Genomic DNA, 25109 nt, shown 5'->3' on the forward strand with positions numbered 1-25109 from the left:
ATCCATGTTCATCGCACTCTTATATGTTGTTACTCAGAAGTAAGTCCCATTGAGTTCAAAGGGGCTTACTCCCAGGTAAATGGTTATAGTATTTTAGCTGTAATTACTTAAAACTTTCATTTTTATTTAGGGTTAAACAAGTGGGAAAGTGTCATTAGATTAAAACCCTAATGTAGCTCTGTGCACATTTACCTAGAAGTAAGCCCCATTGAAATTTACCTCTGAGTAAGTATGCATGAGCTCAAGCATTTTCACTTTTAAATCAGGGATTTTGTATAGCAATGCGTTTTGGTGAAAACTGAGTATTTCTTAGGTTATGTTATGCTTTAGGATTATTATATTGGCACAAGTACTTTAGATATTCTGGTATTGTTTCGGACTCAGACGTTCGGAAGATTATCTGAATCAAGCAAGGTCTCTTGAGTTACTTACTTTTAAGTAAATCGTTAAAATGTTGCAGATGAATTTTATCATAACGTGTACTCTTTAGTTCTGGCATTTAATTTCCAGATTATTTCACTTCGTTTACGTGGAGATTTGCCTATTGTGGTATTTTCTTTCAGCCATTTGATCCTACAGGCTCCAGGTTTTTGTGCAACCACTCATGTATTAAAAAGTAAACTTCCTCTTCCTTAATTTCCATTATCCTTGACCCCAGGCACAACCTTTCTACATAAATAATGGGGCAAACATCTGTTTTAACTTCTGAAGTACAAGTGAACGCCACTCACTTCATCTTATTCATTAAGAAGTGCATTATGTATCAATAGAATGTGCTCATAAAAACAAAATCATTAAGTTTGGAATGAATTAATTAGTGGGTTTCTCCCCAAATTCCTTCACCACAGTAATTTTGGAAATGAAGGTCTTTGAAAGCTCATCAATGTATTGCTGAATGGCTGGGGACAGTTACAGGCTTTTTCATTTAATGAAAAACAATACTTAGACGCACAAGGGATTTAGACATTTCGTTTTATCTACCCCACTGAGATAAGTGTGAATACATTCCATCATCCTGTGAAAAGTGCAGAGATGGTGAGCAGTGTGATAAAGTATGAAAAAACAAAACAAAATTGGTTACTGCTTATGGATATATTTACTGCAACTCTGTGGAATTTCCCATACAGTCATTAATCTGGTCATTTTTATTTGGTCTGGTTCAATGTTATGTAATCACACTCATAAACATTAAATAGTGCTAGCACCAATAGCCAGAAATGTAAGAGTCCTGATTTTCTTGTTTAAGTTATCATTTGTATGGAATGTATACTTAAGTTCAGCTTTGCAAGAAAAGCCTAACTGTAGGATGTAGAGGGTGGGGGGTGGGGGTGGCAGATGCAGTACCTAGAACTGCTGGATAAGGTTGTATTAAATATTTACTTACTCTTTTCATTAATGACAAAGATTCCATTAAAGCAGATGTTTAATAAACTTATTGCACTTGAGTCTTTGTTCTTTGTAGGGTATTTTTCTTTTGCTAGGATTTTTTTTTACGGTTTCTCAGTATAATAAGAATGATTAAAGAAGAAAAAATGCAAGTTTTAAGCAAAACACATGTCCTGATAGGATGGTTTCTTTTTTGAACTGCATTACAATGTTTCTAGAATTTCTTTTTTCTTTTTCTTTCATGTTCACACCTGAATGGTGAAGCCCTCTTCTCCTCTCTTGGGTGGTGATTCCATCCTCCATTCCTATAACTATAGTTTGTAATGATATCTGAATCAGAGATCTGTAGTTAGTGTTAACATCCAAACCTGCATTTTAGAAACCCACTTTATTAAACCGTGGTTTTAAATCCTAATTTGGAGGTTAGTGCTAACTAAGCACTAAGATTTGGATATCAAGGCAAATTATTATTAGAACAAATTAAAATGGAGAAAAAATGGTGTACAGGATGGGAAGGGGAGGAAATGTGCAAGCTTATAGCATGTCTCCAATCCACCAAATCATGGTTTGGGGAATGTGCATGTTCATGATAAATGATGCTGTAATTTACCTTTTGTGCAGCTGACCAGAATAATTTTTGCTTGTGGTGATGGGCCACCGTTTACATGACCTGGAAACTGCACAAAAATGGAGTTTCCTAGTGAATCCCCCTTTCTGTGTTCTTGCCTTCCCCTTTCCACTTGCTAGGAACATAGGGGTTTCCAGCCACAACAGATACAAGTAGGTGGAGTATATACCTATTCTGCACACATCCTGGAGAGTGCCATAGTATAGCAAGGCATTGGGTTTAAATAGATTAGTTCCCCATCTCTAACGCAGTTTTGGGCAATGGTAGAAAAATCAAGGGAGAAGTGGATCACCCTGGATCCCTGGTTGCTTTCTCTATGGATATGATTGAAAGAGACCAATTTAATTTTGACTTTACTATAGGTGCTTTACAATGCTAGTGTGCTTACAATCAGTAATTTTAGCAAACTCAGCAGTCTTAAGTACCCATATAATATTTCATATACAGTTTTAGTATACTGGTTGAATTAGCAGCAGCAGCAGAGGTCAACACATACACACACACACGATATTCATTTGCTTAATATTTGTGTGTGTGTGTAACTTTGCCTTTTGTACTTTTTTCTAATAATAACGTAACTGTATCCCATTGCATTCCATTAATGGAAAGCTAGCTTACACTTGAAGGAGTGAAGAAATATGTCAGTCCAGATTCATTCTTAAATTGCTCAGTTGGGTCCAGCTGTTGCAAATCTCATGACAGTGGGCAATTTTCTTTCCACATTAAATGTGTTATAATGCTGGATACAATAGAGTTGTGAATTGTTACGAATTTCTTAACCACTGTGGGATTAAACCAAATATTTCAAGGCAATGGTCTGCTCTCAGTTAAACTCAAGCAACCACACTGATCATAGCGGAATTAAATATGAAATGGAGAGCATATTTTGGCCTTAGATGTTTAAATATTGAATAAACTTAAGTTTTGTTTAAAAAAATTGCTTGGAGACTTTCAATGGATAGAGGGTTTTGGAACACAGAGAGCTGGGTGTGTATGACATATATCTGATGGATACAGAATGCAGAGAATTCATGGAGAAAATCCAGGGCAGTGCAACAAATCCTTTGAGGGGAAAGTCAACCAACTCCAGATGTTGACATGGTTGGCTGCAAACACATGAGGTGTTTCAGATTTAACTGTTGCAGCCTGAGAATTTCTTTCTGTCTTCCAACTACAAGAAATGGAATACCTTCTTACTTGTATTAAGGGGAAACAGAAGGTGGGAGAAACAGAAAAACAGATCTGTTTTCTAGAAGCAAAATGCATGTCTAACACTTATAAGTATTGTCAGTAGATGCTAACTTGATTCCTTTTATGTTAGAATGTTGTTTTTATTGTAATGCAATGTAAATGTGCCATACGATAAAATAAATAAATATGTTAGAATAAATGTTTTATCTCCCCAATCATGGCATGATCATATAGTGACTGTGAAATTATATTACGGCACAGACTATTAACCTTTTTTAATGAAATATTTGTTCAGAGCAATAAGCATGTATTTTCCTTTTAACATTTTATATCAAAGAAGCACAAACTGAGTGAGATAAATTCCATAGGACCAGCCATGCTGATATCAACTATGCGAATAACTTGGTGCCTGTGCATGTAGGTTTATTATATGAAAGAGTTGCAGTAGTGAAGACTGGTTGAGGAACACAGGTTTTCATCCTCTGACCTCAAGTCACAGTCCTGATCCAGCTCTAGTCACGCACAATTAGCACAAAAGTACCTACAATAATAAATGGCCATGGATGTAATGTACATCCCTCCCTGCAACAAAAGACTAATCCAGTTCGGTGTGACTGGATGAATATCGCCATATGATTGTGTTTGTGTATTTTCAGATTCTCATTTGCACCAGATGGATGGGCAGTTTGTTGAGTCTTCCTGGCTGGTTGGATCAGTGCCTTGATCAGAGCACAAATAAAGGGTGCCTGTTGCTCTTTGTTCTACTGGAATAAAAAACTGGCCCAATATTTAATTCAGGGCCCACAAAAGCTTAAGTCATTCTAAACCTACTTTCATATTTCTACACCTTGTCACATATGCTATTAATTTATTTTTCTGGCAGCTTGCATGTATTTTGTTTACATTTTTGTCAATTAATAATTTCTAACTTAAGAATTCTCATTCTGATTCCGTTTCTTGTGAAACTTAATTAGAAAGAAAATAATAGTCCAGGGGTATGTATGTATGTATGTATGTATTTATTTATTTCATTTCTATACCACCCAATAGCCGAAGCTCTCTGGGCGGTTCACAAAAATTAAAACCAAACAACACACAATAAAACAATTTAAAATATATAGAACATTAAAACCACAATATAACAATACAACCACAATAAAACCTAGCAGCAGTACAGGAATTTAAAATACAGATTTAAAACAGCAAAGATAAAAATTTAGAAAGCTAAAAAGCCTGGGAAAATAAAAAGGTCTTCACCTGACGCCGAAAGGAGTACAATGTAGGCGCCAGGCGAACCTCACTAGGGAGCTCATTCCAGAGCCGGGGTGCCACAACAGAAAAAGCCCTCCTCCTAGTAGCCACCCGCTACTAGGAAACATCCCAGGTAATTGGTAGCCTGGGCTCTTGGAAATTCAAAGTACTCATCCAGCATTGTGCAATGCTGGTGCCTAAAATTTGTTCCTGCCTCCTAAAAATGTGTGGTGGCACTTATGTATATGGGCTTGGATTCAGAGTCGGCCCTCCGCAGACAGAAAGGCACCTTCTGTCCTCAGAAGGCTTCTGATCCAGTGGTGCTGATGGAAGAGGGGAGAGTATGATATTCACCAGTTCCTTCCTCTCCCTGCACTCTTCTATGCCCCCCCCCCCGCCGAAAATCTGTTCTGGAAGATTGGGGGACCCTCCAGAAAGAACACAGGAGGTGGCACTGGGGGCTGCAAATGGAGAGGGGAATTGGAAATGATCTCTCTCTCTCCCACCATCCTGCTGACCTGAGGATTACTGAGCAAAACTCCACAATCAGGGACTGCTCCTGTTGTTGGAGGGAAATCCTGAATCCAACCCAATGTTGTTTATTTTAAAGAAATCCTAGTATAGTGAATTACTAATGTTGAACATATGAAGTTGGCTTATATTGTCAAAACAGTTGTCCATCTTACTCATTATTACCCACTCTACACACCAGTTTTCCAAAGTCTCAAGTAGAGATGGCATGCCTAGCCCTGCTATCCGAGGACCAAAGTAAATGTGACTGGGAGAGAACCATGATTGGATCTCCCATGGTTTGGTGTTTTTTTTTTAAATAAATCTATGTTGGGACCACAGTGCTGGGAGAGGGGGAATTAACCCTTTCTTTCCTACAGAACTTGGTGCAGGAACGTAAAGATAGCTATTTGTTTTTAATGCTTGTTTCGTTGAGTCATTAGAACCATATGGGTTGGCATTTCAGGTGAGCAAACCACAAACATGTTTAGTAGTAAACAGTGTTATGTTGATAGCTGTTGTCCTGCCTTGTACGTGGCAGGTGGTTTTGACTGACTTTCAGGACTGAGATAAGCACTATTTCCACCATCCTTTTAATGCAGGGGTGGGCAATTTGTGGCCCTCCAGATGTTTTGGCATACAACTACCATGATCCCTCACCATTAGCTATGCTGGCTAGGGCTGATAGGAGTTGTAAGGCAAAACATCTGGAGGACTACAAGTTGCCCATCCCTATTTTCAGGCAACCACATCTAAAGCCACTGAGGCTCTGCATGGCAATGACACTGCGCCATGGTAAAGGCAGGACTTCTCACAAAAGTGAGCAGAGCTATAGTGCAGGGGTGGGCAACATGCAGGCCACACATACCGTCCCTAGCCTTTTTTTTTTTTCATCCACATGGTAGTGATTTTGGTAGGGTGTGTGTGTGTGGCCTACTGTGGGTTTCGGGGGTGGAAAAATGCCCCCCAGGTCCTCTGAAGCTGCTCACCCACTCTAAAGGGCAAACAGAATGGAACCACGGGCAATATGGTATATGTGGGGGCTAAAGAAATCTTGGATGAAATATTTGGATGTGTCGTGGAGCAACTCCCTGACACACTCACATGTTCTGAGCATTTGCAAATTGGGCTGAGACAAACAGTCTCTAGAATTGTAATGAGTATTATAAGCAGTAATAATGATATTTTTCAGTGATTTTTCTTTTATCTGTATTTATATTTGCTGTCCTTATTTAATGGAGATATTTCATTTAGCAGTATTTTTGTTTCAAGGCATGTTAAAATCTTATGAATCCATATGTATAGCATGTGTCTATAAATATAGTATGCACTGAATGTAATTATATCCAAGTTGCCAATCTCACCTACCTAGAATTTCCTAACAGACCATGAGAGCAGTTGTAAAATAACATGAACAATGAAATACTGCCCTCTGCTGTCCATTTTTGTTAACATATTAGTGGTCGGAGGAATCCATTTTTTGAAAGTTTTTCTTACTCTCATTTTTGAAACACATATTCATGTTGTTGTTGTTCAGTCGTTCAGTCGTGTCCGACTCTTCGTGACCCCATGGACCATAGCACGCCAGGCCTTCCTGTCCTGCGCTCTCTCCTGGAGCGTGCTCAAGTTCATATTCATTGCATCGGTGATGCTATCTAGCCATCTCATCCTCTGCCGTCCCCTTCTCCTTTTGCCTTCAGTCTTTCCCAGCATCAGGGTCTTTTCCAGGGAGTTTTCTCTTCGCATTAGGTGGCCAAAATATTGGAGCTTCAGCTTCATTATCTGTCCTTCCAATGAGCACTCAGGGTTGATTTCCTTTAGGATGGACTGATTTGACCTCCTTGCAGTCCAGGGGACTCGTAAGAGTCTTCTCCAGCACCACAGTTGGAAAGCATCAATTCTTCGGCGCTCAGCCTTCCTTAGAGTCCAGCTCTCACAGCCATACATTACAACTGGGAAAACCATAGCTTTGATTAGACGGACCTTTGTCGGCAAGGTGATGTCTCTGCTTCTTAATATGCTGTCTAGGTTTGCCATAGCTTTCCTCCCAAGGAGCAAGCGTCTTTTAATTTCATGGCTACAGTCACCGTCTGCGGTGATCTTGGAGCCCAAGAAAGTAAAATCTGTCACTGCTTCCATTTCTTCCCCTTCTATATGCCAGGAAGTGATAGGGCCAGATGCCATGATCTTAGTTTTTTTAATGTTGAGTTTCAAACCAGCTTTTGCACTCTCCTCTTTCACCCTCAACAAGAGGCTCTTGAGATCCTCTTCGCTTTCTGCCATTAGGGTGGTATCGTCTGCATATCGGAGGTTGCTGATAATTCTCCCAGCAATCTTAATTCCGACCTCTGATTCATCCAACCCGGCATTTCTCATGATGTACTCTGCATATCAGTTAAATAAGCAGGGTGACAATATGCAGCCTTGTCGTACTCCTTTCCCAATTTTGAACCACTCGGTTGTTCCATGTCTGGTTCTTACTGTTGCTTCTTGACCCTCGTACAGGTTTCTCAGGAGACAGGTAAGGTGGTCTGGTACTCCCATCACTTTAAGAATTTGCCACAGTTTGTTGTGATCCATACAATCAAAGGCTTTAGCGTAGTCAATGAAGCAGAAATAGACGTTTTTCTGGAATTCTCTTGCTTTCTCCATGATGCAGCGAATGTTGGCGATTTGATCTCTAGTTCCTCTGCCTCTTCGAAACCCAGCTTGTACTTCCCATAGTTCTCGGTTCGCATACTGCTGAAGCCTAGCTTGTAGGATTTGGAGCATCACCTTGCTGGCATGTGAAATGAGCGCAATTGTGCGGTAGTTTGAACACTCTTTGGCGTTTCCCTTCTTTGGAATTGGAATGTAAACTGACCTTTTCCAGTCTTGTGGCCACTGTTGAGTGTTCCAGATTTGTTGGCATATTGAATGCAGCACTTTAACAGCATCATCTTTTAGGATTTTAAATAGCTCGGCTGGAATACTGTCATCTCCGCTAGCTTTGTTGTTACTAATGCTTCCTAAGGCCCACTTGACTTCACTCTCTAGGATGTCCGGCCCAAGTTCAGTGACCGCACTATCATGGCTATCAGGGACATTCAGATCTTTCCTGTATAGTTCTTCTGTGTATTCTTGCCACCTCTTCTTAATCTCATCTGCTTCTGTTAGGTCCCTGCCTTCTTTGTCCTTTATCATGCCCGTCTTTGCACAAAACGTTCCCTTGAGATCTCCAATTTTCTTGAAGAGATCTCTAGTCTTTCCCATTCTGTTGTTTTCCTCGATTTCTTTGCATTGTTCATTTAAGAAGGCCTTCTTGTCTCTCCTTGCTATTCTCTGGAACTCTGCATTCAGTTGGGTATATCTTCCCCTTTCTCCCTTGCTTTTCGCTTCCCTTCTTTCGTGAGCTACTTGTAAAGCCTCATCAGACAGCCACTTTGCTTTCTTGCATTTCTTTTTCTTTGAGACGGATTTCGTTGCTGCCTCCTGAACAATGTTACGGACCTCCGTCCATAGTTCCTCAGGCACTCTGTCTATCAGGTCTAATCCCTGAAATCTATTCCTCACCTCCACTGTATAGTCATCAGGGATATGATTTAGGTCATACCTGAACGGTTTAGTGGTTTTCCCGACGTTCTTCAATTTAAGCCGAAATTTTGCAAGAAGCAGCTCATGATCTGAGCCACAGTCAGCTCCAGGTCTTGTTTTTACTGACTGTATGGAGCTTCTCCATCTTTGGCTGCAAAGGACATAATCAATCTGATTTCGATATTGACCATCTGGTGACGTCCATGTGTAGAGTCGCCTCTTGTGCTGTTGGAAAAGAGTGTTTGCTATGATCAGCATGTTCTCTTGGCAAAACTCGATTAGCTTTTGTCCTGCTTCATTTTGTACACCAAGGCCATGCCTGCCTGTTATCCCGGTGATTTCTTGACTTCCTACTTTAGCATTCCAATCCCCTATGATGAAGAGGACATCTTTTTGTGGTGTTAGTTCTAGAAGGTGTTGTAGGTTTTCATAGAACCCATCAACCTCAGCTTCTTCGGCCTCAGTGGTTGGGGCATAGACTTGAATTACTGTGATGGTGAATGGTTTGCCTTGGATTCGTACTGAGATCATTCTATCATTTTTAAGATTGTACCCCAGTACTGCTTTTCCCACCCTTTTGTTGACTATGAGTGCTACTCCATTTCTTCTAAGGGATTCTTGCCCACAATAGTAGATATGATGGTCACCTGAATTAAATTCGCCCATTCCTGTCCATTTTAGTTCGCTGATTCCCAAGGTGTCGATGTTCAGTCTTGCCATCTCATGTTTGACCACCTCCAGCTTACCTTGATTCATACATATTTAACTTGCTGTTTTGTTTTGCTTCTGACATATTAAATAGCAATGTAAAAAAAAAGCAGCATCTGATAAATTGCTAGCATCCACATTCATTCCTTTTGAAGATGATGTTTATATCTCTCTGTGTTTGTGTTTGGCTGGTTTCAGTCAAAATGTTTCTTGTGGAATGGCCATACCTCATTCACTTATATTTTATGTGGGGTTCACAACATTGCAATCCATTTGTAATTGTCACAATGTTTTCCGAGCCATTGTTGCATGTTTCTCTCTATCGGAAAAAAAAAACAGGCTTTTGAAAAAGTACAGAATAACACCTCATTCACCACAGGTGTGGATGTTCCTTATCACTACTTTCCTGTGTTTCAAAGGGAGTGCTGTTTGGACTTGTACAGTGAGGCTGGTCATAGTTGAGCCCTGTTGCCACGCTTGTCCCTTTCCATACCTTGATCCTTCCATTCCATTAGCTTTCCAGTTACTATCAGATGCCATTGTAGCAGCATCTTTATTTTGATGCTGAAGTTTTAATAATGAAAGTGAGTTGAGGTGGAGGGTGGAAGGTGGGAATCTCTCTCACTCAGACAATCCCTTTAAACAATCCTAGCTCAAGGGTGTGTGTAAAAGCAGGGATGATCCTGTAGCAGTGCTGAACTGTGCAGAGATTTGCAAAGCCATTCTCCAGAAGCTGGAGAAGTAAGAGGAGAATCTAGTTTGCACTGTGCCACTGAGAAGCAGGGGGATCTCTTGATGCTTCACACAAGCGCTCCCTCAACTCTTGTGCTGCAACATAAATTTATTTATTTATTTTACGAAACATTATTTTTAGGCCGCCTTTCTGGGTAAAACCCTCTCAAGACTGTGTACAGAATAAAAACAATACAAGAGAGAAAGAGAGAGAGAAGCAGTATGGGGCAGTGATAAGCTTAAGAAAAAGGAGGGAGAGTGGGGTGGTGATGATCTTTAAGTTAAAGTCATCATCACCCCATCTCTCTCACACACACTGGATGAATGGATGGAGTGTGCATGCATGCGTGTGTGTGTGTGTGTGTGAATGGATTCACACATTCCTCATCTGTCCACCCAACTGCCTTTCTCCCTCCCTCCCTCTCCCTCTCCCTGTCTCTCACACACACACTGGATGAATGGAGTGTGTGGTGTGGGTGTGGGTGTGTGTGAGTCAATGAGAATGGATTCACCTCCCTTTATCTTCTATCCACCCAGACACCCCCCCATCTCTCTCTCTCTCTCTCTCTCTCTCTCTCTCTCTCTTCACACTACACACACACACACACACACACACTTCATCCATCCATTCACACACCCCACATACATAAGATGCCTTTGGAAAGTTTGGATCCACACTTTGAACGTCAATACACTCAGCTTTCCCTTTCCAGCTTTCCCTGCTCCACCCCTCCCATCTCCTTGACAGGGATTGAAGGGGCAAAGCTATCAAAGATGCCTCAGGCCACATGTGGTCAAGGGTTCCCTACCTCTGATTTAATCCATGACATTTTTCTGAAGAGGGAGGCACTTATTTATTGATATTTAAACTTATATTATGCTTTTCCACCATTTGGTTCACAGGGTGGCTTACAACATTTAATAAAACGTCATAAATAACAACAAAAGGGAAGAACAGCAGCAGTTAAAAGCACCCAAAGCATATTCTCCAATTTATCAGTCTAAACTTTCAGAAGTCTGGCAAAGCAGATCAGTCTTTAGGCCTCTGAAGATTTCAGTAGAGCTGCCCTGGCAAATCTGCCTTGGGAGATTGCTCATGAATTGTCCCTGAAGAAGTCCTAACATTTGCCTATGATCATGTGAATATGGCCTGATAGAGGGAGTGACTTCTGCTTAAACAGTGTATGTCTGTGCATGTCTGCTTAAATAGAAGACTCCCAATCAGTGCTACAGTAGTCTTGTTTAGAAGCCACATTTCCCAATTTCCAAAGCCTCATGCATGGATTCCTCCCTTCATTCTATGGTTTGCTATAACAACAACAACCATTTCTTCCAAATTAGTGCTAGCCTGGATTGCCCCCAAACTATGAGTTAAAACAATTTTAGAAGAGTTTTTGCATACCATAGATTCAAGCAGACCTGGAGAGTGCTAACCATAGTTAAACTTGATTCAGACCTTATGGCACACTAAGATTATAGCAGAGCATGGAAAAGGGGAATCTCCATGGAAAAGGGGAGGAGAGGCACATGAGGCTGCAGCATGTTTTCCCATTCTTCAGACCATGGATTCTGCAACATGAACCAGTGTGTGAAATATATTGTGGCCTCAATTTTACACTCTGTTCTCATGAGTATTACAGGGACTAACACAGAAGTGAACACATCAGTTTATTTGTAATGGAAAACATGCACACTAGAAACTTTGGTGAGTTTTCCCAATTTTTACCAGTGTTAGCTGGCTTACTTGGGTTGGCATGTGTGTGTATAATATGGATTACTCCTTGAATACATGTAACATGGGGCAGCAAAAGAAAGGTGTATATTCTCTCACACATATTTGCACACATATGTATGCTATCCAAGCAGAACATTATGCCTTGTTTGTTTTAACGATGATATGAACCTACATGTACACTACAATCTCCTCAAAGTGCCTCCTCTGAGGGAGGTTTGGAGGATGGCAACAAGGGAGAGGGCCTTCTGGTTGGTGTCCCCCTACCTGTGGAATGCTCTCACCAGTGAAGTCCACCTGGCACTAACATTGTCATTTTTTTGGCACCTGGTTAAGACTTTTCTCAACTCCCATGCATTTGACAGCATATGATAAGATTTTTAATGGGCCCTGGGATTTCTGTTGTTGATGGTACAAAATTGTTTTATAATGTCATATGCAAATGGTTTTATATTATGTTATTATATTGTGTCTTTAAGGTTCTAGTTTTTGTAAACTGTCCAGAGAGCTTTGGCTACAGGGCAGTATAGAAATGTAATGAAAGAATGAATGAATGATGCACACTTATACTAATCAGTGCTTCCCATGCTGCCTGTGAGAATGTAGTGGTTGTTGGCTTTACCAGTCCAGTGCTTTGGGTAAAAAAAATTGTTTATGTCTTTAAGGGCACAATCCTCTCAAGATAGGTGGCCGCCTCCGAACTCAGAGGCGGCCACCTATCCAAAGCAGGGCAGCAGAAGCATGGAGGGGATCGTTCTCCTGCCCTGTTTTTTCTGCTAGACAGCCCATTGCAACTGTCTAGCCGCAGGAGCGCGGATTAGGGAAAGAGGCTGATGTATGACACATAGGAAGAGTCGTACAGGCAGCTACGCTCTCCCCGCCCCAGCCACTCCTCTTTCCGGCCTCTCTGCACTCCTCTTGCGAGTGCGGAGAAGGCACCCCAGAATTGGGGGGAGGTCGATTTTCCGGGAACCAGCATATCCTATGGCCGTCTAGCTGCTGTCTAGTGGCTATAGGATTGCTCCCTCCAGCATCTTTCTCTAGTGCTAAAGCCCCCAAACTAAGATAACGATGGAGCTGGAAGAGAGATTTCTCCCAGAAGCCCCCTGAAATGTTGATTTTCTGTTTTCTTAAGTGTATTTTGTTGACAGAAACAAACATCCTTTGGTCATTTACTCCAGCTCCATCCCATTGTAATTTAAAGTGTAGCTTAATACAGTGTATGACTTCTGGGTGATTTGCCAGGTTGCTAATGGTAAATGTTAGTGATGAAGCAGTTCCAAAGGCCGAAAGGGGTTCAGTTACAGGAGATAGAATGCTCATGCAGGTCATTAGCAAAAACAAGGTTCCAGGGGTTTGTCCTTCAGTAAAAAACCTGGGAACAGTGGCCTAATACTATACTTGGCCAAATACAGTACAATTATGTGTGCTTAATAAAAGCTCATAAGTAACTGCTACAGTTTCCCCTTTCCCCCTAAAGTTAATTTATTGGAAGACGTTCAAGTTTGAATTGCTTAGCCTGTTGACATAGGAAGGTACTGCATTGTACATAATTACTATATAATTTTAGTGCTGTCTGAAAGTATGTATACATCTCTTGAGAGGGATTATTCTGAGGATGGCTGGAGATGGAAGCCATCTGTACTGAAGGGCAAGTTGCCATAGATTATCACTTTATTATGGTTTGATCATGCTCAGGAAATGTGCTTAGTATAATGCAAAACAGATCAGATATAATTCAATTGTTAGGTGGTTTGGAGCATTTAATGATGTACAGGGGTATTTTTAAAGTAAAAGCAGAACGTGGGAATTTTTTTCTTCATATAATCAACATATCAAGAAATAGTCCTGCTTCTTAATCCAGTTGACATCAATTTTGCAAGGCTAGTGATAGCAACTGTGATTTTACAGGCAAAAAATATTTTAATTGTGCAACATGCCAGAGATTGCTGAAATGTTTTGGAAATATTTCAGGTATTTATGTACCAAAGCTGCATGCGATATCCAACAAGGCTGAACATTTAGAGGACTTCAGTGCTTTGGCCACAGCAAAGCAAATGTCCAACTAACTTTAGTTCAGTTCAGGTTTTAACCTATATAAGGATGAAATGGTTTAAATCAGGGATGGGGAACCTGCAACCCTTCAGGTGCTTTTGGACTCCAGTTCCCATCAGCCTGAGCTAGCATGGCCAATGGTCAGAGATGATGGGAACAGATTCCCTACTTCTGGTCTAAATGCAGCATATTCCCGTAAAGCAGACTACCAGAGTATACTGCTGTGTTTTACCTTGTTGTTCTGCCTCAGTTCAGATCATTGGCCCGACTGATGCATTCAACAGCAGTCTTCCATAAGTCAGGAAGCAGCATGGGGTGGCTAGCCTGGCTCCATACTTCCATGTTGCCCTCAAACATGACACCCAGCTCTATCACTTTTGTCAAACCCAGGTGTGGCAGTGGCTGTTCTGAATCAGTGCCTGGTCATGGTAATGGACTGGATGAGGGCCAATAAACTGAGACTCAATCCAGACAAGACAGAGGTACTGTTAATGCATGGTTCATCTGCCTGGCTAAGTGATATTCAACCTGTTCTGGAGGGGGTTGCGCTCCCCCTAAAGGATCAGGTTCATAGCTTGGGAGTGCTTTTGGAGGCACAGGTGGACTTAGTGGCACAGAGCACCTTTTATCAGCTTAGGCTGTTAAACGAACAGAGATAGCCTAGCTACAGTTATCTATGCTCTGATAACTTCTCGTTTGGATTACTGCAATGCATTGTACATAGAGCTGCCTTTGAAAATGGTCCGGAAACTTCAGCTGGTTCAAAACAGGGCTGCAAGACTGTTAATGGGGACTGGCCAACTTGATCATATTATGCCGCTGCTTTTCCATCTGCACTGGTTGCCAGTCCATTTCCAGGCCTGATTCAAAGTGCTGGTATTAATATTCAAAGCCCTAAAGCCCCTTGGGACCAGGTTATCTGAAGGGTCACCTCCTCCTTTATGTGCCTGCCCGGACCCTAAGATCATCTTCAGTGGTCCTTTTCCAGGAGCCCCTGCCAAAGGAAGTGAGGCAGGTGTCTACCAGGAAGAGGGCCTTACTGCTGTGGCTCCCCAGTTGTGGAATGAGCTTCCCAGAGAGGCTCTGTTGGCACCTACATTGTGTTCTTTCCGGCACCAGGTGAAGACCTTTATATTTTCCCAGGCATTTTAGTCCTTTAGCTCTGTTTTAAATCTGCTATTGTATTTTAAATTTTGCATTGCTGTTAGGATTTATTGTGGTTTGTACTTTATATGGTAGTTTTAAGCTTTTACATTTATATTGTATTTTATTATGCATTTTGTGGTTTTAATTGCTGTGAGGTACCCAGACTGCTTCAGCTATTGAGTGGCATAGAAATGTAATTAAACAAACAAACTGTTCAGATGCTCAAAAGAGCATTTTGAAAGAGAGGTCAAAACGGAGAACCTGCTTGGAACCAGGAAGAGTTGACACATGGGAGGAGATAGAATCATAGAATAGTAGGGTTGGAAGGGGCCTACACGGCCATCGAGTCCAACCCCCTACTCAATGAAGGAATCCAAGTCAGAGCATCCCTGACAGATGGCTGTCTAGCCTCGTCTTGAACGCCACCAGTGTGGGAGAGCCCACCACCTCCCTAGGGAATTGGTTCCATTCTCGTATTGCTCTAACAGTCAGGACGTTTTTCCTGATGTTCAGCCAGAATCTGGCTTCCTGTAACTTGAGCCCATTATTCCATGTCCTGCACTCTGGGATGATGGAGAAGAGATCCTGGCCTTCCTCTCTGTGACAACCTTTCAAGTACTTGAAGAGCGCTATCATATCTCCCCTCAGTCTTCTCTTCTCAAGGCTAAATATACCCAGTTCTTTCAGTCTCTCTTCATAGGGCTTTGTTTCCAGTCCCCTGATCATCTTTGTTGCCCTCCTCTGAACCCTCTCCAGTTTGTCTGCATCCTTCTGAAAGTGTGGTGCCCAGAACTGGACACAGTACTCCAGATGAGGCCTAACCAGTGCTGAGTAGAGGGGAACTAGTACTTCCCGGGATTTGGCAGCTATGCTTCTATTAATGCAGCACAAAAGAGCATTTGCCTTTTTTGCAGCCACATCACATTGTTGGCTCGTATTCAGCTTGTGATCGACAACAATTCCAAGATCCTTCTCGCTTGTAGTGTTGTTGAGCCACATATCCCCCATCTTGTAACTGTGCATTTGGTTTCTTTTTCCTAGGTGCAGAACTTGGCATTTATCCCTGTTAAATGTCATTCTGTTGTTTTCTGTCCAGCGTTCCAGTCTATCAAGATCACTTTGAATTGTGTTTCTGTCTTCCAAGGTATTAGCTATCCCACCCAATTTGGTGTCATCTGCAAATTTGATCAGCATTCCCTGCACCTCCTCCTCCAAGTCATTAATAAAAATATTGAAGAGCACTGGGTCCAGGACTGAGCCCTGCGGTACCCCACTCGTTACCTCTCCCCAGTTTGAGAAGGTCCCATTGATAAGCACTCTTTGAGTCCGATTCTGTAGTCAACTGTGGATCCACCGGATCGTTGTTTCATCTAGCCCACTTTGAGCTAGTTTGCTCATCAGGATATCATGGGGCACTTTGTCGAAAGCTTTCCTGAAGTCGAGGTATATTATGTCTACAGCATTGCCATGGTCCACGAGGGAGGTGACTTGATCAAAAAATGAGATCAGATTAGTCTGGCAGGACTTGTTCTTGACAAATCCATGTTGGCTTCAAGTAATCACTGCATTGTTTTCAAGGTGCTTCCAGATGGATTGCTTTATCATCTGCTCCAGAATTTTCCCTGGGATTGATGTCAGACTGACTGGTCTGTAATTCCCAGGTTCCTCCTTTTTACCCTTTTTGAAGATAGGGACAACGTTAGCCCTCCGCCAGTCATCTGGCACTTCACCCGTCCTCCGTGATTTCTCAAAGAGAATAGACAGCGGTTCTGAGAGTTCCTCTGCCAGTTCCTTTATTACTCTAGGATGCAGTTCATCTGGCCCTGGAGATTTGAACTCATTCAAAGTCATTAGGTGTTCCTTGACCATATGCCTATCGATCTCAAGCTGCAATCCTGCCCCTTCAGCCTGTACTTTGCCTTTGCCAGGGGGGTCATAGAACCTGTTTTGGGAGAAGACTGAGCCAAAGTAGGAATTAGCACCTCTGCCTTTTCTTTGTCACCTGTTATCATTTTGCCATCCTTATTTAATAGCTGAACCACTATTTCTTTCCTCTGTCTTTTAGTATGCACGTAGCTGAAGAAAGCCTTTTTGTTGTTTTTAGCATCCCTCGCTAACCTCAGCTCGTTCTCAGCTTTAGCCTTCCTGACGCCATCCCTGCAATTCTGTGCTACCTGCCTGTACTCTTCCTTTGTTACTTGGCTTTCTTTCCACTTCCTATATGTGTCCTTTTTTTGTTTTCAGGTCATCTCTAAGCTTTTTGTGAAGCCACATTGGCTTCTTCTGTTGTCTTCCACCTTTTCTTCTTGGAATTGTTTGTAAATGTGCCTTGAGAATTTCCTTTTTTAAAAGCTCCCACCCATCTTGGACTCCTTTTCTCGTTAGCGTCACTTGCCATGGGACCTTACTGATCATTGTTCTGAATTTATTAAAATCGGCTTTCCTAAAATCCAGGGTACGCGTTTGACTACACTTGGCTTTTGCTTCCCTTAGAACCAAGAACTCAAGTACAACATGGTCGCTTTCCCCCAGAGTTCCTGTAACTGCTACTTTATCCACTAAGTCATCTCTGTTGGTTAGGATCAAGTCAAGGATAGCCGATCCTCTAGTTCCTTCCTCTACTTTCTGTAGGAGGAAGTTATCTGCCACACAAGTCAGGAATTTCCTGGAGGGGCTTTGTTTTGCAGAATTTGTCTCCCAACAAATATCGGGGAAATTGAAATCCTCCATTACTACTACATCATGATTCCTTGAAACATTGGCTATTTGCTTTTCAAAAGTTTCATCCTCGTCTTCTCTTTGATTGGGTGGCCAGTAGTAGACTCTGACCATCAGGTTCCTTTTCTTTGTTCCATTTATTTTAATCCAGATGCTCTTGTTGGGGCTACCAAGCTCATCCTCCTATATTTCTGTTCAGAGATATGTATTTTTCACATACAGTGCAACCCCACCTCCCTTTCTGCTCCTCCTGTTCTTTTTGAACAAGTTATATCCCTCAATTGCTGTATTCCAGTCATGAGAGTCATCCCACCAAGTCTCAGTTATACCTATCAAGTCATAATTTCCCTCTTGTATTAAGAGTTCAAGTTCATTCTGTTTGTTTCCCATACTCTGGGCATTAGTATATAGACATCGAAGACCATGTGCTTCATAGTCTGGCTTTCTTCTTACATGTGTCTGAAGACTATTATTGGGCGCTATTAGAGCTGTTCTCTCCGTTGCAGTGCATGAGCCTACGTCCATTGTTACCCCCAACTTTACATCTCCCTTCCCCGTAGGATTCAGTTTAAGGCCCTCTTGATGAAGTTCTTCATGCTGTGGCCAAATACATTCTTCCCATCCTTTGTGAGGTGCAACCCATCCCTTGCCAACAGCCCATCTTCCAGGAAGTATAGCCCATGGTCCCAGAATCCAAATCTCTCTCGTCGGCACCATCTTCGTAGCCACTCATTCATCTGGAGTATTTTTCGTTCCCTTTCTATCCCTCTTCTAACTACTGGAAGTATGGATGAGAAAACTATCTGGGCCCCAAAGTTCTTGAGTTTCCTTCCCAAAGCTTCAAAGTCTGATGTGATTTCTTCGTAGCTCCGCTTGGCGGTATCATTTGTTCCCACATGGATGAGAAGAAAGGGATACCTGTCAGTGGGCTTTATGAGTGCAGACAACCTTTCAGTCACGTCTCTAATCCGTCCTCCCGGGAGACAACATACCTGGTGAGTCCACGGGTCTTCGCGACATACTTGGGTCTCAATCCCATGCGGCAAGGAGTCTCCCACTACTACCACTCTTCTTGTTGTTGTAGGCCTGGGTTTCATCGCCTCTGTTTGACTGACCTTCATCCTCTTGCTCACTCTCATGTAGGTTCCCCTGTGATTCCTCCTCTGCAGGCTGTCCTCCAGTCTCATCCGCAAGTACCTGGAATCGGTTCCATAGCTCCATTGCTTCCACTGGTGCAGAGTGGCGTCTAGTTCTTCTTCTCCTAACTGTCACTCTTTTCCAAGGAATATCCTCTACTCCATTTTTCTTCACCTCAGCATTTCTCACTTCTGCCTCATCTTGCTGTTGCTCTTCAAGCTTCTGGTCTTCCCTTTGCTGCTGTAGTTCCCCCATTCTGTCCAAGAACTCTTCATGTTCTCTTATTCCACTACAGTCCACTTACTTTTTCTTCCAGCAGCGTGATCAACTTGCACTTGTTGCAGGTGTAGGCCATGTTGTTCTCAGGCAAGAAAACAAACATTGCACACACTTTGCAGGTCACCACCACTAGAGAGTCTTGTCCTTCCATAGCCTCTTTTCCCTTTTTGTGTCTAGCTTTGTGATTGTTTTAGACTAACCTGTGCCTGCTCCTCTACTCAGTACAGGTTGAAAGCAGAGTCCCACTGGTGTGGAAGTGTGTGTTACAAGACAAATAAATGGAAAAAAATTAGTTAAACAAGAAAAAAGAAAAAAACTGTTAGGGGCCTCCCCCTTGACCTCCCCTGCTGAACTCCCCTGGCCAACTCCTGTTTGTTCCCCCTGGTCGGTCGCTCTTTGGGAGCCTGCTTGCTTCTGTAATCCCTGGACCAGCTGGAGCAGCTTGCTCTGCTCTGCTCTGCTCAGCTGGGAGGTGGGAAACAGACTGAAGCTTCCCGCCCACTCAGCTGCTGGGAGTACTCAGGCCACACACTCCCAATTCAGTTGGTGCTCTCAGAAGCACCTGGTGAGCTCACAGCCACTCAGAAGGGTAAAGGGCAGCCCCCTGGGCTTCCTGCAGCCCACTTACCTCTTCGCCTCTGTCTCCTTTCTCTCTTCTACCACTGCAACTCCCCTGGCCAACTCCTGTTTTCTCCCCCTGGTCGCTCGCTCTGGTCGCTCACTCTCTGGGAGCTTGCTTGCTTCTGTAGTTCCTGGACCAGCTGGAGCAGCTTGCTCTGCTCATTTGGGAGGCGGGAAACAGACTGAAGCTTCCTGCCCACTCAGCTGCTGGGAGTACTCAGGCTACACACTCCCAATTCAGTTGGTGCTCTCAGAAGCACCTGGTGAGCTCACAGCCACTCAGAAGGTTAAAGGGCAGCCCCCTGGGCTTCCTGCAGCCCACTTACCTCTTTGCCTCTGTCTCCTTTGTCTCTTCTACCACTGCAACCCCCTTGGACAATTCCTGTTTGCTCCCCCTGTTTGCTCCCCCTGTTCGCTCACTCTGGTCGCTTGCTGTCTGGGAGCTTGGATGGAACAATAACAACTGCATCATGAGCACCAGAGGGTCCTGTTTGCTCCCAAGCCTGTTTGGTGAAACAATAGAAGGATTGCTAAGGACTGAGGACTGTGAAGTGGCAAGGCCCCCCTCCCCTTATTTTGGCATCCAAAGCAAAAAAAATATATCAAGTGGCACCTCCCTGATGGTAAAATTATAATCAACTAAAGGCACAATCCTATGCATGTTTACTCAGAAAAATGTCCTACAGCTCCCAGCATTCCGCTGCTAGCCATGCTGGCTGAGGAATGCTGGGAGGCGTGGGACTTTTTTTGGTCTAAACACGCATAGGATTGTGCCCTAAATTATTGATAATTAGTTGCCGTAATAGTATCCCAAAAGTTGCAGTCTGAGGTGGGTTTCCTCATCCTACCAAATGGTAGGCTCAGATATGGTTCCTGACCATATGAATATTTCTGTATGTGGCTCATTGTCTTTAACATTTTGCCCACCTCTAGTATAGACTTGCTACTACACTGCATGCTCAAACCGTACCTTATTCTCTGAAACAGTCACATTTTTCCATCATAGGATCCCTTCTGACTAGGGATGGCCGTGAATTTCTCCACGAATCTCGGGGAGGCCGAATGCCAACGCATTCGGCCCCCCGAAATTGTTGGTGAAATTCTCTGCCCCCCCGCCCCCCCTGGGATGGGACTTACCTCCCTCGAATGTCCCTCTCGGCGGCGGATCCCAGCGGCGTTTCGGCGGGGGCGGCGGCCGGTCTTCCGACCGGTCGCCGCCGCCATTACAAAGTGAATGAAAAAAAAAACACACACACGTGATAGGCTATGTAATGATTAACATAGCCTATCACGGCTAGATTTCCAAAGTCAGCTGTGATAGGCTACGTTAATCGTTACGTAGCCTATCACGGGTGACTTTGAAAAAAAAAAAAAGCATGTACACGCGCTGCCATTTGCGTTCCTTATTTGGGCCCGGGTATTTACATAGGATTTACGTAGACGACGGCGTTCCTTATTTGGGCCCGGGTATTTACGTAGGATTTACGTAGACTACGGCGAAAATAAGGGCAACGCTGCGTTGCCCTTATTTTCGCCGTAGTTTACGTAAATCTTTACGTAGACTACCCGGGCCCAAATAAGGGACGCAAATGGCAGCGCCCATGCGCGCCGCCATTTGCGTACACACTTTTTTTTTTTTTCCCCAAAGTCACCCGTGATAGGCTACGTAACGATTAACATAGCCTATCACGGCTGACTTTGGAAATCTAGCAGTGATAGGCTATGTTAATCGTTACGTAGCCTATCACGTGTGTGTGTTGTTGTTGTTTTTCATTCACTTTTGTATTTCGCGGCCGGGGAGACGGGGCGCTTCTCCCCAGCCTGAATTTCGGCCGGGCGAGGCGGGGTGCCTCCCCCCCCGGCCTGAACTTTGGGAGGAGAACCGAAGCGCCTCTCCCCCACTGTGAAGCAAGCTGCAGGACCAGGTAAGTGACTTTCGTACATCACTACTTCTGACATGAGCACCTTACATCTGCATGAACCACTTACTCTGTAAATGGGGCTGCTGCATTTTGAGGTCCTTTGGGACATATGATATAGTCACCACTTTGCAGCCAAACTGTGGTTTTCACCTGGAAAATGCAGATTTCCAAAGAGGTGTTCTGCTGCAATGTTTTTGGTTTGTTGTGGGTTTCCTGAGGTTATGAGCTGTCTGTCCCTTGCCCAACCAACTTTCATTTTGTGGTGGGCTTGTGGTAGGCGTACCTAGTGCTTGTGTCACTCCGTGATGCTGCTTTACTCCTCTCTGTTCTTTTGTGGCTGCGCAGTTACAGAGGCACTGAGAAGCATGATCATTTCTTCAACCACACCTTCGCAGCTTCGTATCTTCACAATAGCTTCTGTGGAGTCAGTGGCCAAGGGCAGGAGGGTGTCAGAGGAGCAGAAAGTCCAGGATCAACTTCGCTCTAGCCACCATTTGGGAAGGATGGGTAGGCATGTACCTGTCACGGGCACGCACCTTGGCATGTGTGAACCAGTTCAGAGAGATCACATGAAGAATCGCATCTGTTTTTATATGTGATCTGTCCCTGAAGGAACAAATTATTATGGAGCAAATTCTCATGGAGTCTGTGATCATATACATATTTTCTCAGAAGCATTTCTGAAGTAATCTCTGGAGTTAGTTTAATCATCAAGAATTCATGGACAAGCAGAATTGAAGGGCTGTTTCACATAGCTATGTGTAAGAGATTCTTGTAATCTCAGGAGCTGAATATTGTGGTGTCGCAATTGTGGAATAATTGTTGGGGAGCTGCAATTGTATCTGTGGAGGGGCTGAGTTCTCTAAAGGCTCACATGTTCAGCTATATGCACAGGATTCCTGATTTCATGGAATGTCATGCAAGCCTCTATACTTGTACATGTAGGTCCCTGTCACATGTTCAAGTGAATGTGTGGGTGTCAGAGGCATAGCCAGGGGGGCATGCTAATATTGGGAGCAAGGTTAACCAATGAATTCCCTGCTCACAACCTTTCATCCGAAGAGGGCTTCAGTCGGGGACAAACAGGATGAATCACATGAAGGAAGATTTTGACTATGTACATTGGTCTTAACTCGCACCTATACAGCTGATTACAAATGTTCTTTTTTTAAAAAAAATACTTTTTATTCTATTTTTTAACTTTATAAATGAAATAAACAATACCAACAACCTAATCAATAACTACAATTTCCCAACAATACAGTATTCTTAAGAGGACACAGCAATAACGGAAAAGAAAGAGAAAACAGAAAGAGGAAAAGGAAGAAAAAAAACATGAAAAAAATATAAAGGATTATTTAAAGAAATTAAATTTAAACTCCATTACACAGAAACTTCAAATCCCATTCTGCTTAAAAATTATACCTATAACATTGGCAATATTACAATTCAGAACAGCATAAATAATAAACCTTACATTTCAATATCATATCATCAGTCTTATAGCAAGGAAGCAGGCCTACAATTCATTTCCAGTAACCATATATTGCCCTTCAGCTAACATATAGTAATAAAGCTTTAACAATTTAACCAGCCAAAGATCTTACTAACCAGTAGTAATGGTAATAATAATTTAAAAAGGAGATTTAAAAGGATACATAATAATAACAAATCACTAATAAATTTTATAATGTTATATAATAATAAAGCTTAAAATCAACCTCACAACAATCACTAATATATTTTGTACTAGATACATAAATGAGTGTATACATTGTACAGTATATCATGAAGGATTTAAAGAAACGAGAAAATGAGAGAAAAAAATAAGTAAGGGGGAAAAAAAATCTCTGGCCTAGCCTGTATCTTCCAGACTAGACATAGTTAGCAAAACATGTTTGTAAATTCCAGTTCATGGTGCTGGAACAGAAATCTCACACGATTTTCCATTTAGCCACACCTCCGCCATTTCATGATTTAGAAACTTCTTCATCTGACCTTCAGAAAAAATGCAAAATGTAGCAGGCTATTTTAAGTGATATTGTAAGTTCATTTGTTTTGCCATATTTTTCGCCTTGGTAAATTGCCTTCTTTTATCAGCAGTTTCTCTGATGTAATCTGGAAATAGCATAAATTTATCTTGTTTCCAAAAAAGGTTTCCAGCCTCTCTTGCCAAATGCAGGGTATAATTTTTTGTGGAAATTCTTGCAAATTGGACTATAATCGTATAACCAGTCCCTTTGGCATTTGACACATGGAATACCTGCTCAGTATCAAATGAATAATCAGATAGCACAGGGAGTATCTCATGCAGGAACTTATCTACAAGTAGACGAATTTACATCAGTAGGTAAATATTTAATACCAATAATACGTACATTTGCCCTGCACGCTAACGCCTCCAGATGAGAAATTCTGACAGAAAAATTGTTGAAATAAGCTTGTGACATAGTTTCATTCCCTGCCAGCCGATCTTGCAACTCGTAACCTTCGCCTCCATTTTTTTGCCAAGAAGTGTTAATTAAATCCACAGTCCCTTGCGGGCAGTGATGGCATTTTGGATGGTATCCAGCCTCTTAGCCTGTTCCGCAGATTGCAAGGACAAAGTTTTTATCAAAGCAAGTAACTCCTCTGTATCTCCACTTCTCAAAGCCTTTGCCAAGGGAGGTGTGTGTTGGGGGGTGGACGGAGATCCTTTTTTTTGCCTTAGTGTAGTCATCCTCTTCAAACAAATCTTGCAGGTCCTCAAATATTGATATTTCTTAATCCATTTCTTAGATGTTGTTGGCTTTTTTTAATCCAAAAACTACAATGGAGCATGTCAGCCCTAGTTTCTCCTAATTAATTAGGAGGTTCAAACAGCTTTGAGCAATGATTAAGCTCTGGCAGACTAGCCCTGGAGTACAGCCCCCCTGCTACCACGCTGAGAAAGCTGTTCTTCCAAAACCTCATCCAGAGTACAGCCCCCCTTTTAATACAGCTCCTCATCCAGAGTACAGCTCCCGCCTCCCCTTTTAATTCCAGGGGAGAGATAGAAAGGTTTTTCAACCTTTTAAAAAGCCTTTGAGATAGCATGCCACGGAGACCCCGCGGGAAGCTGCAAGGGTGACATTGGCTCCGACCAGAAGTCTGATTACAAACGTTCTCAGTAAATTCAGATCAGAGAGTGGTCTTTTAGTCATCTCACTCACCCCCACCCCCACCCAGTAATTTCAAACTCGTACAATATCTTGCTTGGTAAGAAGCTGTGTCAGCTTTGTATTCCTTGAGTTATGAATGAATCCTTGGCAGATTTCCTCAGTGTGTCTGTTCAGGCAGTTTCCTAGTCTAAAGACCAGCCTAGTAAAATATACTTTAATAAAAGATTCCCTGGAGATCACCTGCCAACATATACTCCCCATAGGAGAAAGACCCAGAAATTTCTTGTAGCAAGTTTAAATATTCTTGGTCTGGCTGCAAGAATCATTACTGTTAAAATAATTTGCATAGAGTAATTCACATCAGAAAATTTTCAGTTTGC

At 42.5% G+C, this 25109-nt stretch overlaps 1 protein-coding gene across 1 annotated transcript in view; it reads left to right on the top strand.

Annotated features, from left to right (window-relative positions):
* Positions 1-25109, top strand: part of AKAP12 (A-kinase anchoring protein 12) — a 117606-nt gene that overhangs the window by 71321 nt on the left and 21176 nt on the right. The gene's annotated exons all lie outside the window — the stretch shown is intronic.

Source organism: Heloderma suspectum, chromosome 1, assembly GCF_057233095.1.
Source record: "Heloderma suspectum isolate Gila_16-S chromosome 1, 16-S_ref, whole genome shotgun sequence".
Lineage (NCBI taxonomy): Eukaryota > Metazoa > Chordata > Lepidosauria > Squamata > Helodermatidae > Heloderma > Heloderma suspectum.